We start from the raw sequence: 17,801 nt of genomic DNA on the forward strand, positions 1-17,801 counted from the left end.
CATAACCTTTGCCTCCATTTCTTCTAGGCTCCTAAACAACATAGCAAATATCAGATAGTCTGGTTTCAAAACCATGCATATCTTGACAACATCGAACAATGGCTGTCCTTGTTTCACAAAGTTATCTACTAGCGATTGGACTTGTGTCTGGAGCGTAGATATATACTTGTTTTGAGCTTGCATATCTTGACCATGAGGCAGTTTGGATGATATTGCCTCAACAACAAACCTAATATTACGCAGGAACATGCTTTTGGCCCTGTTAGTGGACAAATACTGACCCAGTGCAGCAAGAGGTGACATCACGGTTATAGTTGCCTCGTCACGTTCAGATGGTGGTGGTTCCACCATTTGTTCCATAGCTTGATGAAAAGTTGAGTTTGTGCACTAGTAGTACAAGAATAGAAGATATTAAGGAGGCAGCAAAACCAAACAGAATAGCTTTGGTCAATATACATAACTTATTTTGGTGAACCCGTGTAGAATATTAGTTGTATTTTAGTGCAAAGTACATAATAAAACAAGGTTCCAAACATATGACCATGTACCATGGGTAATGTATTGTCTATTTCTTCACATTGTGTTGACAGCTAAGGATAAGTGACAAAGTTTAAAATACGGTAAGCATAGTATGACATCATTCATATCACAAAACAACTGAGAACAGACAAACAGGCAATTGTAACATTGTGTGGGAAAGTCCAGCACGAAACTAGATTACAGATCAAGATCAAAGGAACATCACTCCTATATTTTAAGCCTTGTAAGCTGCAATGATATGCTAAGGCAATTGTGTATAAAATTGAAAAGAGTAATAGACATTGGTTGCAAACCGTGCAGTTCAATGCACAAGTCAGAGTAAGTTGTAGTTAAAAGGCATGAGGCTTAAGGACTTACAACTGCGGCTTTGACTGGTGTAGTCATGCCCTTCGTCTTGCTTGTGTGACAGTCCTTAAAGATTTCCACAACATTTGGTTCAGGTTTTTTTGGTCCTTGTGGGCTTTCCTCTTCATTTGGAACAAGTCAAACCAGCATGACCAAGGAAACTACGAATACCTTTAATGTCTTTAGAACATGGCATTTCCTCAATTGCATCAACTTTATCTTTATCCACCTCAATACCTCGTTCATAAATTTTATACCCCAAGACAATGCCTTCATTAACCATATAGTGGCACTTCTCCCAATTCAAGACAAGATTAGTTTGTTCACATCTCTACAAAACTCGATCAAGTTGCTTAAGCAATCATCAAAAGAAGTTATGTTCGGGACATAACCCTGAGGTGTGACCCGCCCAGCAGAGGTCGGGTTACACCGTTGGTGACTTAATATGAAGAAGACCCAAGAAGGCCCCAGAAGACGAAACAACAAGGCGGCGGCTTAAGAGGCAGCCTTGGTGATGGCCCAAGACTCGGAAATATGAGCCGCTCGCTGGTGACTTGCCTCGTAAGGCAAGGCAACTTAGAAACCAAGCTAGTCACTTTGTGTGATCTGGCTCAGACTCTTGTAAGCCCCGGGGCCTCGACCTGTGTATATAAAGGTGAGACCCGGTGATGGGTTAACCCAAGAAACAACTAGTAGATAGCTAGGTGAAGCGTATGCCTTGTAATTGATACCCAAGCAATACGAAACAAGAGCAGGAGTAGGCTTTTACCTCATTGAGAGCGGCCAAACCTGGGTAAAACCTCATGCACTTTGTCTCGTTCAACCCATTTGAGCTAACCTACGTTTTGATGGCTCCACACCTAAGTCCTTTCAGAAGGGCATCTGCCGTGTTAAGTCCACAACAGTTGGCGCCCACCGTGGGGTCAGGGGCACGGTGGTTTCGACTTCTTGGAGGGCAAATTCTTAGGGATTGAAGGATACGCCATGGGCCGGATGACTAAGAGTCGCCGTGGCAAGATCTACATCAACGACGCTGGATGGGGCTCTGAGGACGACTCAATCGAGTACGGGTACCGGGTCCCCTTTGGCAGAATTCACGTCTTCATCGGCAAGATCGACGAGTCAGAGCATGTGCCGGACCTGACGTCCATTTTGCATCATGCTTTCATATCGATATTTATTGCATTATGGGCTGTTACTACACATTATGTCACAATACTTATGCATTTTCTCTCTTATTTTACAAGGTTTACATGAAGAGGGAGAATGCCGGCCGCTGGATTCTAGGCTGGAAAAGGAGTAAATATTAGAGACGTATTCTGCACAACACTAAACGTCCTGAAACTCCACGAAAGTCAAGTTTTGGAATATATTAAAAATATTGGGCGAAGAAAGCACCAGCGTGGGGATGTCTTCGTGCCCAAAAAAATCCTCAAAATGTTTTGCTGTGTTTGGACTCTATTTGGTATTGATTTCCTGCGATGTAAAAAACATGCAGAAAACAGCACCTGGCACAGTGCACTATATCAATAGGTTAGTACCAAAAAATAATATAAATTGACTATAAAATGATTGTAAAACATCCAAGAATGATAATATAACAGCATGGAACAACCAAAAATTATAGATACATTGGAGACGTATCAGTATCCCCAAGCTTAATTCTTGCTCGTCCTTGAGTAGGTAAATGATAAAAACAGATTGATGTGGAATGTTTCCTAACATGTTCATCACATTTATTTTCTTTATAGCATGGACATTTGGAATTTTATATGATTTCAAGCAATAGTCTAGTTTTGACATGAAGACTTTAATACTCAAGCATACCAACATGCAACCATGTCTTTTAAAATATCAACACTAGAGCAAGTTATCCCTAGCCCATTATGCTCATTCATTGATCCACTCATGAAACACACTCGAATATTAGATACACATAATGCTCAAATATGATCATAGTGCCCCTTAGTTGGTGCTTTATAAGAGAAGATGGAGACTCAAATTCAAAATAAAAATTGCATAAGTAAAACAAAGGCCCTTCGCGGAGGGAACTAGGGATTTGTAGAGGTGCCAGAGCTCAAAGCTTAAATGGAGAGATAAAAACATTTTTAAGAGGCATACTTTTCCCACCAACAAAATTACTTAGAGCTCCCAATACTTTCCATGCTAGATACATCATAGGCGGTTCCGAAACAGAAAATAAAGTTTATTCCTTTTTCCACCATTACTTTCACTTTCCACGGCTAAACATATCCATGGGTGCCTTCCATACCAACACTTTCCAAGGAATTTATTATTTGAAAACATAATGTAAATTCATTTTTCATTTCGAGACTGGGCATCCCTAATACCTTTGTCGTACTCTCATGCAATGAAAAGTGAATAAACACTCATTGTGAGAATAACACATCTAGCATGGAAAATATTGGCACCCTTCACCGCCTCGCGAGAGGTAGAGCACACAAAAGAGAAATTTATTTTGTAAATTAGAGATGGAACATGCAAATTTGCTTAGAATGGCATGGAAATACTGCATATAAGTGGGTATAGTGGACTCATAAGGCAAAACTGGTTTAAGGGGTTTTGGATGCACAAGTAGTGATCATACTTAGTGCAAAATGAAGGCTAGCAAAAAGGTTGAAAAGCGACCAACCAAAAAGCGAAAAAATCATAACCAAGCATTAAGCATAAGTAACACCGAATAATGCACCATAAGTAGGATATAAATTTCATTGCACAACTATTGACTTTTGTGCTTGCATAGGGTATCACAAACCTTAACATCAATATTCTTACTAAAGCACAATTACTCATCAACATAACTCACATATCATATCGTCATGTCTCAAAACCATTACTAAGTATCAAGTTTATTTTGTCCAATGATCTTCATGAAAGTTTTTATTATATCCTCCTTGGATATCTATCACTTTGGGACTATTTTCATATGTTACTTTTGACAAGCTCGCACAAATATAAGTGAAGAACCTGAGCATATTTTTTCTTTCTCTCAAAATAATCTAAGTGAAGCAAGAGTGAATTTCTGAAAATTTTACTAACTCCCAAATAAATAGAAGTGAAGCATGTGAGAATTTCTTCAAAAAGATAACAATGCACACCGTCCTCCAAAAGATATAAGTGAAGCACTGGAGCAAAACCATGGCTCTAAATATTTAAGTGAAGCATAGGAGCAAGCATAGCATAGTTTTTGGCTCTCTCAAAAAGGTGCGTTCAACAAGGATTCAAGACTTAAAACACAAAGCAAAACAAGCAACGACTCATTTCATACAAGACGCTCCAAGCAAAACTCATAATATGTGACGAATAAAAATATAGTTTCAAGTAAAATACGATGGTTGTTAGAACAAAGCGGGGATGCCACTCAGGGCATCCCCAAGCTTAGTTGCTTGGTACTTCTTTGAATATTATCTTGGGGTGCCTCGGGCATCCCCAAGCTTAGTCTTTTGCTAATCCTTATTCCTTCACCCATCGTAACATCACCCAAAACTTGAAAACTTCAATCACACAAAACTCCAACAAAAGCTTCGTGAGATCCATTAGTATAAGAAAGCAAACCACTACTATAAGTACTGTTGAAAACCTATTCTTATTTTTTTGCATTATATCTACTGTATTCCAACTTTTCTATGGCAAAAACTCATCAAAGAAAATCATCGAATCATCAAAACAAGCACACAACACAAAGAAAACAGAACCAGTCAAAAACAGAACAGTCTGTAGCAATCAGGATATTTAGAATACTTCTGTAACTCCAAAAATCTTGAGAAATTAGGAAAACTAGTCGTCAACCCGTGCATTCGCACGGGCTAGTTATTTTGAGTGTCAACTTTGTATTTGTGATTCCATTAAATGATTTCTTTGTATCCTCAATTTCACCAGTTTAGTATTAGTAGGTTCATAAAGAATTGGGCAAAGATATCATGGTCATAAGTATGAAAATATACTTTCATGATCCATGATATCATATATAGATAGGAAAAATGATCAATTGTCATAAAAAGTAATTGAAATGAAACTTCATACACGTCCTGGCATTCTGGCTTATGTGTAGAAGATTAGAATATACATACATATATATATATATATATATGTATATGTATATGTATATATATATATAATTATTGCTTCAAGTAGCACCATGTACATAGAAAAATATGCTTAAAAGACGAATAAATTGTAAAGAACTATGTAATTAATGCTCCAAAATGACTTTGACTTGTGTACTTTCGACTAAAATTATATGAGGCCCTCCAGTTCACTCTGTAGAAGATATTAGAGCGTAGACATGATTATTCCTTTTAATATATCCCATTATAGAGAATGGAAATGTACGTACATAAGAGACCATATTTTCTGCTTATAGTAAATAAATACAAACTAAACTTTATCTACTCACGATGCATGTCTACTAAGGTCTGCGCTTGTATCTATAACAAAGATATCAACTACAACAGGGAAAACAATTTAGTATAGTGGAGTCAATTACTACAGATAACGTTATTGGAAATTTGCTAGTCTTACTAAGCAAGCCCAAGTTGCATACAACAGAATAAATAAGTTGTACTACAAAAATCAGTTCAGCTATTAAAACTAACCAAGTATATATATGTGGAAAAACTACCAGACGTTCAGTTGAGCATCATTTTTCGATCTCCCTAGCCGATTCAGGTAAATACTGCAAGGCACCACCTTCTTATCATAATGAATGCATATACATTCAATATGCAAAAAAAGCAATATAAAAAGATCCACCACATAGCTAATAGCGTCATTTTTACTTGTAAGATGCACATATCCAATTGGATAACTGGGTGAGCATAAATTAAAAGAAGAGACCAAAGAATTGAAATAACCTGCAGAAATTGTCATCCACTTCGAGCTAGCGTCACTGGTATATAAAATACAGTAAGGGAAGCAACTATAGGAACTCAATAGAGATAATTCTGGGTACGTACTCCTACCACAAACCTCATGTACATCATACGTTGATTGGATAATCTAACTACCGGATGCAAACAACAAAAACAGATTAGAATACCAGCACGGCCTCCTCCGGTTATAAACGGAAGCGAACGGCATCATCATCTTGGACGGGCGACACTGGCGGCGTTCGACGTGCGACACTGGCACAACGGCTTGTCGATTGGAGTTGATGCTCAAGCACGGAGGAACCCATCGACATGGAAAAGCATGGGTTAGTGGACTCCTCGAGGTGTGATGGCATCAAAGTGAAGGCACATTCACAGGGATATGTGTCCAAGTTATATGATCTTCGCCTCGCGAGTTTTGATTACGAGAATCTGACAACGCTTATTTTGCTTTGATCTTCGCCTCCCGAGTTCTCATTATTTTCTCTTAGAATATAAGATAATCTGTGAATTGATTTGAAAGTTGGGCGATCCAATGAGATATATACAAAGGACTAATTAATCGCCCATCTGATATTTATTAGGTCTATTATATAATAAACAAAGTCCCAAAGTTGAAGTTACAATTAAAGGGGAAGAGAAGCAAATCTCAGATAGTACCTGCCAGGAGCGGCTCAAACCTCAAAACTGCATGAACAACTCTGTTCCGGGTAAAAAAGCGAATCAAACTGTAAATCTATGATAAAAACCAGACTGTATTACTATTAACTATATATCAGAAGAGAGTGGTTTTTTGTAGCTCGGGCTACATGACACCTTCTATCTGTGTCGTTCATTGGCCTCTTGTTCCTCGAGATTTGCATCAAGTCAAACAAGTTCACATGCAGAAGATGAAGTTGATTATAGACATGTCAAACTTTGTACACCAGAGAGTGAAAACAGATGAAAAGAAAGAGAACAGTCTCTTACGAATAAAAAAAAGAGGGAGCGGTCTCCTCCACAGCTCCACTGCATGCAGCACACACGAGCAGTCTCTTGTGCTACTAAAAAAAAAGAGATGGACGTGAACAGTATGTTTGCTAATAAAATACTAGAGAGAGAGAGAGAGCTGTGAGCAGTGCGTGTCAGGCTGCATGCAACACTTTCTCTCTCTTTGCAATCGCATTTTCACTTTTACCGTTGTAAAACAACTCGCATCCAGCACAGACGATTCTCCTTCTTTCATTTTTCTAATTTCAATTTGTGGCACCTTGAGCATCTGAGCAATCACATGGCCACACTGTTGCACTCGTGTTCCTTTGGCGCGTAGTGCAGAAAAAGATTCTAGACTGAGTCAAGTCTGCGTGCTAGTAGGAAATGAAATGCAACAGTAGAATTCCTGACAATCCTGCCTGCTAATTGTCTGACGTTGCCTCTGACCATTGCACGTATCTCAAGGTGAACCGATGGTGGTGATAGTAGGTACCATGTAGCTGGAGCTAGGAAAGAACTTTGCGATATCAGAACAGTACCTGCAAGTATGGTTGCACAACTCGTATTCTCCTTTATGCTTGCGTGTGAGAGAACTAATTATCGTGCGTACGCGATCAAGGGTGAATAACGAAAGAAAATTCAATAAAGAGATTCAACAAAGCCAAATTAGCAGGTTTGCTCTCCTAAAAGCATCAGGTACGTCACCAAGCACGTACAAACTGCAGAAAAAATACCAAATTAGCTAATAGAAAGAAGAGTTAATTTTACAAATCATGTTGCAGCATATATCTAATCTTTGTAAGTTGGGGTGAAGAAGATGATGTAAAAACTGGTTTTGAAGAAGATGATGTACCCTTGTTTGCGTGAATGAAATAGCGAGAAGGTTCTAAGAATATAGGCAATGGAGGCAGGAGGTGATATAGTGCTGGACATGTGATCTGTACCAACAATGGTGGCCCGGAGAAGAGCGAGGAGGCAACCACGGGCCAAGGCAGCGAGAAGCCCAAAGATTGTTTCCCCACCGATTCATGGCTGTTGTGACGGCGGCAAGTAGGACACGAAGATTGACAGAAGCTGTACGTGGAGAGGGATTATGGCAATGTAACGCAGGGTGGGATAGGAGATATGGGTAGGTAGGGCGGTTGATTAGGCTCGTATATTGGCTTTTTAGAGTGGATCATGCCCTTGCTGGACTCTGCTATGTTTTTCAACCGGCCATACATTGTGGGATATGTGTAGGTAGGTAGGAGGTTGTTTAAATTACGGTAGGAACAAACGGAGGATTAGGATCGTAACCTTGCTGGATTCTATTTACAACCGGCAATCCATTGTGGGCCTTGGAGATATTTTTTTAATATATAAAAAATCAGGCTAGAAATCTATGGGTCGATCTACACCGTCTTAACTCATAGGTCCCAGCAGATTAACGACTCATAAATTCTAATTAACGTGGTAATTTTTTGGGAGTCTGTAATTAGTATAGGTATAGATAGACGTGGGAAATTTATATATTAATCTTCTCCAACAAGAACCAACTCAAAAGCATCTTTATTTGGTTTATGAAAACTATTGTCATGAGTGGATAAGTTTCTATTTTTCAGCAAGATCAAATCAACTTTCACCCAAATCAACCCAAAGGCCTTGCTTGGCACAAACACTAATTAAAATACAAAAAACACAATAATAACAGTAGCATAATTGTGCTAACACATAAGAACAGAAAGGAAAAATAAAAAATAAATTTTATTCATTGGGTTGCCTCCCAACAAGCGCTATCGTTTTGCGCCCCTAGATAGGCATAACGCGTAGGATCTAAGTGTTGTCATCTCTGTCCTCCGATTATTTGATCAAACATTTAGGATTTTCCTAGGATTTTGCATACAAATTCTCAACAACAATACTTTTAGGCACAGGATTGAAAAACTTATTTTTGCAAAAAGGGTCTCTTATGACTTCAATAAAGTTGGAGTAAATACCAATCATCTTAAGATCTCCTTTGTCATTGCTATAAGTTGCACCTTTGTTTTTAGTGACTTGAGTAGTCTTACTAATTTTCACGGGAGTCTTAGCGGAAGAAAAAGCCATACCTAGATTGGAAAAAAAATCTTCTAGTTTATCAATCCTTTTCATGGGAGTTTCACGGGAGTTTCATGGGAGTCTTACTAATTTTCACGGGCTCTCTTCGATTCTTTCATGAATTATAGTTCCCTTTTATTTTAACAACTTAAAAACGTCTCCCGCTTTTGACCCAATTTTAGTAGCATAACTTTGCATCTTTCCATACAAGTTTTCAATATGTTCTGCGGTAAGCATTTTCTTTTCGATAGCATCTAGTCTTTCCATAACATGCTTGAGAGTCAATATTGTTTCATTGATCATGAGTGGTGGTGAACCCACTAAATTTCCCAAAGCATTAAAAGCATCAAGAGAAGGACACATCAAGAAATTCCCACCGGTAATCGTATCAAGGATGAATCTATACCAAGAGGTAATGCCCACATAAAAACAACGAAGAAGAACAATGGTGGATTGCTTACGGATAGATCTATTATGAGCATTGCAAATCCTATACCAAGCATCTTTTAAATTCTCTCCTCCCCTTTGTTTAAAGTTGAGAACCTCATTCTCGGGGGTGCACGCAATAGAGGAAGAAATATCCATGACGACAAAAAGTGATCAGCAAGATTGCACATAAAAAACTGATCTAATGAGAAAATGGCGATCAAAAAAGAGGGCGAATAAAACGGCAACAATTTTGTGAAGTGGGGGAGAGGAAAACGAGAGGCAAATGGCAAATAATGTAAATTGCGAGGATATGAGATTTGTGATTAGGAACCTGGTTGATGGTCAAGATCCTCCCCGGCAACGGCGCCAAAAATTCTTTTTGATGTCTGCTAGAACTACGTCGGTATTTCCCTAGAGAGGAAGGGATGATGCAGTATAGTGATGGTAGATATTTCCCTTAGTGATGAGACCAAGGTTATCGAACCAGTAGGAGAACCTCATCACACCACGTAAACAGCACCTGCACACAAATAACAAATACTCGCAACCCAGCGTGTTAAAGGGGTTGTCAATCACTTTTGGGTACGGCGCCTCAAGATAGGAAAATAACGTGAGGTAAAAGTGGTAGATAGGATAAATAGATCGCGGAACAAATAAATTGCAGCAAGGTATTTTTGTATTTTTGGTTTACTAGATCTGAAAATAAATGCAAAGTGTCGGTGTACAAAAGTAGGAGCTCTGCTTTTGACCCCTTTACTTGTGCACCGGCAGTCAGAGCCCCCCCGGCCACGGCCACGCATAACAGGGCAGGAAAGGGAAGCCGGAGAGAAGCCGAATGCACAAGACAAACAAAGCAATGACAAGAACCAAGGCCACAAAGTGCAGATGGGCGAAGCAGGTTTCCCCAGCAAGACCCTTGCCGGGGGCAGCCTCCGCAGCCCCGGCAAGCCCCTTGATGGGGCAACTCGCCCACACCAGTAGAGCGAGCCACCCTTGAACCCACGGCCACCAATGTCTACAACCACGTTGGACCAGGGCTCGGGAGGCACCTCCATGGTGGCATGCAGATCTTTGTGAAGACATAGAATGCTCAAGATCAGATGATGATTGGAGGGTAACAATCCTCACCAAGATCCTCACCGAAGAAACCCACAAGACCCCCAGCAAGATCCTTGCCGGGGATGCCAGCGCGCCACGGCAAGACCCTTGCCGGGCTACCTGACAAGAATCTCGCCAGAGGCAACCACGGGGCCACTGCCAGGCCCGCACCAACCAACTCCCCGCCACCGTTCGCATGCAGCTGCCAGCCCAACCAGCTGGGAAGGCACCTATGTGCCAACATGCAGCTTCCAGGCCAACTCAGCACGCACCTGCATGGCGGCATGCAGATCTTCGTGGAGGCTCCACCACCGCGCCACCTCAGCTGCTTGCCTGCCTACATGTCACCGCATGCATCGCTGGCCAGGGCACGTGTCGAAGAGAGGAGGAGCAGCGACAGACGGGGCGGGCCTCGCTTCCGTCCCCGATAAAGTGAGGGACACCTAAGCCATGCATTAAATGCACTTTGTCATGTAATACCAGCAATAAGTTCACAGTGCTGTAGCACTTTCCACCTCCTGTGTGCCACTATGGTAGCCCCTTTCGCCTATAAAAGGAGGCCCATGGCGCCCTGGAGAAGGATTCGGCTCTTTCGAACCTAGCAGCACCCAGAGCTAGTTCAAGAGCTCTAGAACGCTAAATACATCCACCAAAGCAGGATCGTAGGGTTTTACGCATCTCTGCGGCCCAAACCTGGGTAAATCCCCTTTGTGCTATCTACTAGTCCCGCTCTTCTCACGATCCAGCGCCCTGCAACCGTAGTAGCGATTTCAGTGATCCCATAGGTGTCATTTCCCACCGACATCTTTGGCGCGCCAGGTAGGGGGCGCCCAGATTGTGAGAATCTGGTCTAACAGTTGACCTAGCTGTTCTTCATCGCCATGGCTCCCAAGAAGAAGATGACCACGACGATCGGTTCGTCCAAGACCGGATTGCCAGTATCGGTGTGGACCAGTAGCGGGCCAGTCGCGGAGAGAAACCATGGCGCGGCCCACAAACATCCACATGACCCTGGCAGCCCGGGCTTAGCGAGTGGCGTCGTTCGCGCGCCAGGCGACGAGCCACCATTCGCGGGCTCCAGAGACGGAGTCGGGCCCCCCACAGGTGGCGCGGGGCCCTCCAGGGGCGCCGCCATCCCGCCAGGCGGCGGCACGGTGACCTCCAAGCCGCCAACACTGGTGCCCACAACGCGCTCTTCTCAGGCTGTGCGTGATGGGCAGCGTCACCCTGCTGGTGACCCTGCGCGCCGCCCTAGGAAGAGTCCTGTGCTCCCATCACTTGATGAGGAGGGCCAGCATGCGCGCCGAGGTGCTGACGGAGGTGGCGAACGGCAGCGGGGCCGTGACGCAGCTCCTTCTAACTTGGTTAGAAGTCGAGGCGCATCACGGTCCACCCAGCTTTCGCCGCCACCCACGCCAGCGGAAGCCCTAGCACGCGCGCAGCTGCTCCTCGATTTTCCTCCCGCCACGGAGAAGCTCGACGAATGAAGGGCCCCCGTCCGGGGCCTCCTCGGCATCACCAACAACAATGAGTTGCGGACGGCGGGACCCATAGGTCATCGCTCTGCCAGGCCACCGCATGCCAGCGGAGACCGTGCCAGAGGTGATGCAGCCACGGTGCACTCCCCTCCTCCATCCCGGCCACCTCGGGCGTCGGTCTGTCGCGGCGACACTCGCGATGATATCTCCATCGCGTCATCCGACCCGCGAACCAACCGCGATCAGCGTCAAGTCCTTCGGGAGCGGGTTCATGACGACGCTCGAACTACCATCGAGCACCGACATGACGCGCACCACCAGTCGGACAGGCGGGCAGGACCCGCTACGGACCACCCAGTGCCGGGAGGCTACGATGGCCTACCCTACGAGGTGGGTTGTCCAGCTTTCACCCGTGAGCTGTGGCAGTCCCAATGGCCCTCCCACCGTATGTTCAAGCCCGACGTTGGCGAGAAGTACAACGGCAAGACTCACCTGTCAGAGTTTCTCAACATCTACACCATCGCAATGCAACCTGCTGGGGCCTGCGACGATCAGGTGCTTGCCAATTACTTCCCGTTGGCACTCAAGCCTAATGTTATGTCATGGTTGATGCACTTGCTGGTGGATTCCATCTCTTCTTGGGCGGATCTGTGCCATGAGTTTGTTGGCGCCTTTACCGGAGGTCACCAAGCTCATGGCCAGGCGAGTGATTTACACATCATCCCCCAGAAGGAAGGAGAAAACTTGCGCAAGTACATCCAAAGGTTCAGCCGGGTGCAGTACAACATCCCCGATGTTCATCCCACCGCCGTGATCAGTGCATTACATCAGAGTGTGCGCAACCGCAAGATGCGTAAAGAGCTGGCGATGAACAAGGTCAAGGATGTGGCCGAGCTTTATATCCTGGCCGATCGATGTGCTCACGCTGAAGAGGGAAGGAAGTACCCCAGCAAAGATGCTGGTGCGGAAACCGACTCCACTGGCGACACCGCCACCCCACAAAGAAGGGCCGACGCCATAACAGGAAGCGCAAGGGCAAAGACGTGCTTGCCGTTGAGGGATCCAACGACACCGGTGCCACCAAGAATACCAAGGCGAGCGACCCCGGCAAGGAGGTTGCCGGGTGTTTCGCTTGCCAGGCCTTGGCAGCCGCCGACAAGCCAGGAAGCTCCAACAAGCAGTACTGCAAGATCCACCGCACCAAGGGCCATGACCTCCAAGACTTCTGGCAGGTAGAGCTACTCGCCGAGAAGCAGAAAGCCGAGTATGAACGGCGGGACAAGGAGAAAGGCCCAGATGGCGCCGAGGGATCCGGCAAGAAGCATGGCGGCCAAGGAGGCCGCCACGGCAAAGATAATCAGCACGAGAGGCCTGCTCGGGGCCGCGACAAGAAGCAGGAAGACGATGTTCATGACGAGGACGACGAGTCCGGCGACCATGAGTTTCAGAAAGCCACAGAGGCCATGTGCGTCGATGGTGGCGCCTCGCTGCATATGTCCCACCGCCAACTCAAGCAGTGGGCGCATGAGATCACGGCGATGGAGCCAATTCGACGCACGGAAGCCGCTGAAATGGTCCAACACTCCCATCATCTTCGATACCGAGGGCCACCCTGACCGCACTACCGCGGTTGGGTGCTTGCCGTTGTTGGTTTCACCAACAATCCACAACCTGAAGGTGACAAAGATGTTGGTTGACGGCGGGGCCGGCCTGAAGTTGATCTCGCCTGTTGTGGTCAAAAGGCTGCAGATCCCCGATGGAGACCTCGAGGAGACGGGCATGTTCTAAGGGGTTAACCGGGGAGGAGCCAACCAAAGGGAAAGGTCATGCTGCCCGTGACATTCGAAGGCGAGCTGAACCACAAGATGAAAAGGATTGCTTTTGATGTAGCTGAGATCCTCTTGCCTTACAACGGGATCCTCAGCCGCCCGGCACTAGCCAAGTTCATGGCTGCTTCACACTACGCCTACAACATGCTGAAGATGCCCGGGCCGATGAACATCATCACCGTCCCCTCCGACAAGAAAGATGCATTGATCTGCGCCGACCGACTCTACCGGGAAGGGGTTGCAGCAGCTGCCGCTAAGGCACCTGCTCCTGCCGACGGAGCCCCGAGGGGGAGAAGACCGGCGAGACCCCTCGCACCCACTCCGGCAAGCGCACCTCTTCGGGGTGTTGCGCTTCCGTTGAGAGCGTGCCAGAGAGCTCCGCCGGCAAGAGCAAGAAGTCTAGAGGCACACCACCAGAGACCAAGAAGGTGCCCGGCAAGGAGGACGACACGGGGGAGTTTTTACCATAAGCTCCACCCTCGATGGCAAATAGGAAAGCGAGCTCGTCACCTTCCTGCGGGCGAATGTCGATGTGTTTGCATGGCAAGCCTCCGACATCCCCGGTGTTCCCAGGAAGGTGATTGAGCACCACCTTGCTGTCTGTCCTCATGCGCGGCCCGTCAAGCAGAAGGTCAGGAAGCAAGCTTTGGAGAGGCAGGAGTTCATCACGGAGGAAATCAGAAAGCTAGAGGCGGCAGGCTTGGTGAGAGGAGTACTCCATCCGATGTGGTTGTCCAATCTGGTAGTAGTGCGCAAGGCAAATGGGAAGTGGAGGCTGTGTATTGATAACACAGACATCAATAAGGCCTCTCCAAAGGATCCCTTCTCGTTACCGCGCATCGACCAGATTGTTGACTCCACGGCTGGGTGTGACCTGTTATCATTCCTTGACGCTGATACGTCTCCAATGTATCTATAATTTATGAAGCATTCATGCTATTTTATTATCTATTTTGAATGATTACGGGCTTTATTGTACACTTTTATATTACTTTTGGGACTAACCTATTAACCGGAGGCCCAACACATATTGCTGTTTTATTGCCTGTTTCTATATTTCGAAGAAAAGGAATATCAAACAGAGTCCAAACATAATGAAACCTTCGGCAGTGCGATTTTTGGAATGAACGTGACCCAGGAAACTTGGAGTGCAATCCAGGGGAGCATCAAGGAAGCCACGAGATAGGGGGGGCGCGCCCACCCCACGGGCCGCGCCCTACCCTCTCGTGGGACCCTCAAGGCTCCCCCGACCGACTTCTTTTGCCTATATAAGCCTACGTACCCTAAAAACATCGAAGAAGAAGATAGATCACGAGTTCCGCCGCAGCAAGCCTCTGTAGCCACCAAAAACCTCTCGGGAACCCGTTCCGGCACCCTGCCAGAGGGGGAACCCATCATCGGTGGCCATCTTCATCATCACGCCGCTCTCCATGATGAGGAGGGAGTAGTTCACCCTTGAGGCTGAGGGTATGTACAAGTAGCTATGTGTTTGATCTCTCTCTCTCTCTCTCTCTCTCTCTCTCTCTCTCTCTTGTTCTCTCTGTGGCACGATCTTTATGTATCGCGAGCTTTGCTATTATAGTTGGATCTTATGATGTTTCTCCCCCCTCTACTCTCTTGTGATGAATTGAGTTTTCCTCTTGAAGTTATCTTATCGGATTGAGTCTTTAATGATTTGAGAACACTTGATGTATGTCTTGCCATGTTTATCCGTGGTGACAATGGGATATCAGGTGCCACTTGATGTATGTTTTGGTGATCAACTTGCGGGTTCCGCCCATGAACCTATGCATAGGGGTTGGCACACGTTTTCGTCTAGACTTTTCGGTAGAAACTTTGGGGCGCTCTTTGAAGTACTTTGTGTTGGTTGGATGAATCTGAGATTATGTGATGCATATCGTATAATCATGCCCACGGATACTTGAGGTGACAATGGAGTATCTAGGTGACATTAGGGTTTTGGTTGATTTGTGTCTTAAGGTGTTATTTTAGTACAAACTCTTGAATAGATCGATCCGAAAGAATAACTTTGAGGTGGTTTCATACCCTACCATAATCTCTTCGTTTGTTCTCCGCTATTAGTGGCTTTGGAGTGACTCTTTGTTGCATGTTGAGGGATTGTTATATGATCTATCTATGTTATTATTGTTGAGAGAACTTGCACTAGTGAAAGTATGAACCCTAGGCCTTGTTTCCTATCATTACAATACCGTTTATGCTCACTTTTATCATTAGTTACCTTGCTTTTTTTATATTTTCATATTACAAATACCTTTATCTACCATCCATGTTGCACTTGTATCACCATCTCTTCGCCAAACTAGTGCACCTATACAATTTACCATTGTATTGGTTGTGTTGGGGACACAAGAGACTCTTTGTTATTTGGTTGCAGGTTTGCTTGAGAGAGACCATCTTCATCCTATGCCTCCCACGGATTGATAAACCTTAGGTCATCCACTTGAAGGAAATTTGCTATTGTCCTACAAACCTGTGCACTTGCAGGCCCAACAACGTCTACAAGAAGAAGATTGTGTAGTAGACATCAAGCTCTTTTCTGGCGCCGTTGCCGGGGAGGTGAGTGCTTGAAGGTATATCTTTAGATCTTGCAATCGAATCTTTTTGTTTCTTGTTTTATCACTACTTTAGTTTATAAAAGAAAATTACAAAAAAATGGAGTTGAGTTTGTCTCATACGCTTCGTCTTTTTAATATCTTTCGTTAGAATGATGGAAATGAAAATTCTGCTCAAGTGCTAGAAGAACAATTACATATAATGCTTGGCATGAAATATGTGAATGATAAGCATGATTGCAATGTTGTTAGTTTTAATTCCTTGAATATTCATGATGCTAATGATATGCAAAGCCACAAGCTTGGGGATGCTATGTTTGATGAAGATGATATATTTTGTCCCCCAAGTTTTGATGAGCAAATTTATTATGATGATAGCATGCCTCCTATTTATGATGATTATATTGATGAAAGTGGATTTGGAGAGGTCATGACTTTATTTAGTGATGAATCCACTTTTTCGGAAGAGGTTCCAATTGATTATGAGAAAAAAGTTGCTATCTATGATGATTATTGTGATGACTTGTATGCTATTAGGAATAATGATAACCATGAAACTTGTCATCATGATTTTAGTTTTCAATTGGATTATGCCCCACATGATAATTATTTTGTTGAGTTTGCTCCCACTACTATTCATTAGAATAAACTTGCTTATGTGGAGAGTAGTAAAATTTCTATGCTTGTAGATCATGAAAAGAATACTTTAGGTGCTGGTTATATTGTTGAATTCATTCATGATGCTACTGAAAATTATTATGAGGGAGGAACATATGCTTGTAGGAATTATAATGATATCAAGTTTCCTCCCTATGTGCTGAAAATTTTGAAGCTATGCTTGTTTTACCTTCTTATGCTAGTTGATTATTGCTCCCATAAGTTGTTTGGTCACAAAATCCCTATGCATAGGAAGTGGCACTACTAGGAAAAGGCCTACTAATGGCGCACCAGTTTTGCCTACTAATGGCGCACTACTGGTGCGCCATTAGTATCACGCCACTAGTATTTTTTACTAATGGCGCACCAGTGGTGCGCCATTAGTATTTGGTATACTAATGGCGCACCACCGGTGCACCATTAGTATAGGCCAGATGCACCATTAGTATAGGCCACTGGTGCGCCATTAGTATATGCCACGGTGCACCATTAGTATTTTTGAATTTTGAAGGCGGGAAAATAGTAGTGGCGCGCCGTCTAACCCCCACCGTGCGCCATTGCTATTTTTGAATTTTGAATTTGGATCTGGATCGCGAATTTTTTGCCAATTTTTTGCTCGTTTCTTTGCTCGTTTTTTTGCATGATATTATTTCAAATTTTGTTCCTGTTTTTGGGTCTTGTACGTTCTTTTGCCGTGTTCTTTTGCTGGAGAGGAGTTCGCCAGAGAGGAGGAGGAGGAGGTGACCGCAGAGGCGCTCGCCTACATCACGGGAGAGGAGGAGGAGGTGACCGCAGAGGCGCTCGCCTACATCATGGGAGAGGAGGAGGAGGTCGCCGGAGACGAGTTCACCGGAGCATCGGAGAGGAGGAAGGAGAAACCATGAGGGGATGGGAGGAGAGGAGGGAGGAGGAGCT

The sequence above is a fragment of the Triticum dicoccoides genome, chromosome 2B (genome assembly GCF_002162155.2).
Source record: "Triticum dicoccoides isolate Atlit2015 ecotype Zavitan chromosome 2B, WEW_v2.0, whole genome shotgun sequence".
Lineage (NCBI taxonomy): Eukaryota > Viridiplantae > Streptophyta > Magnoliopsida > Poales > Poaceae > Triticum > Triticum dicoccoides.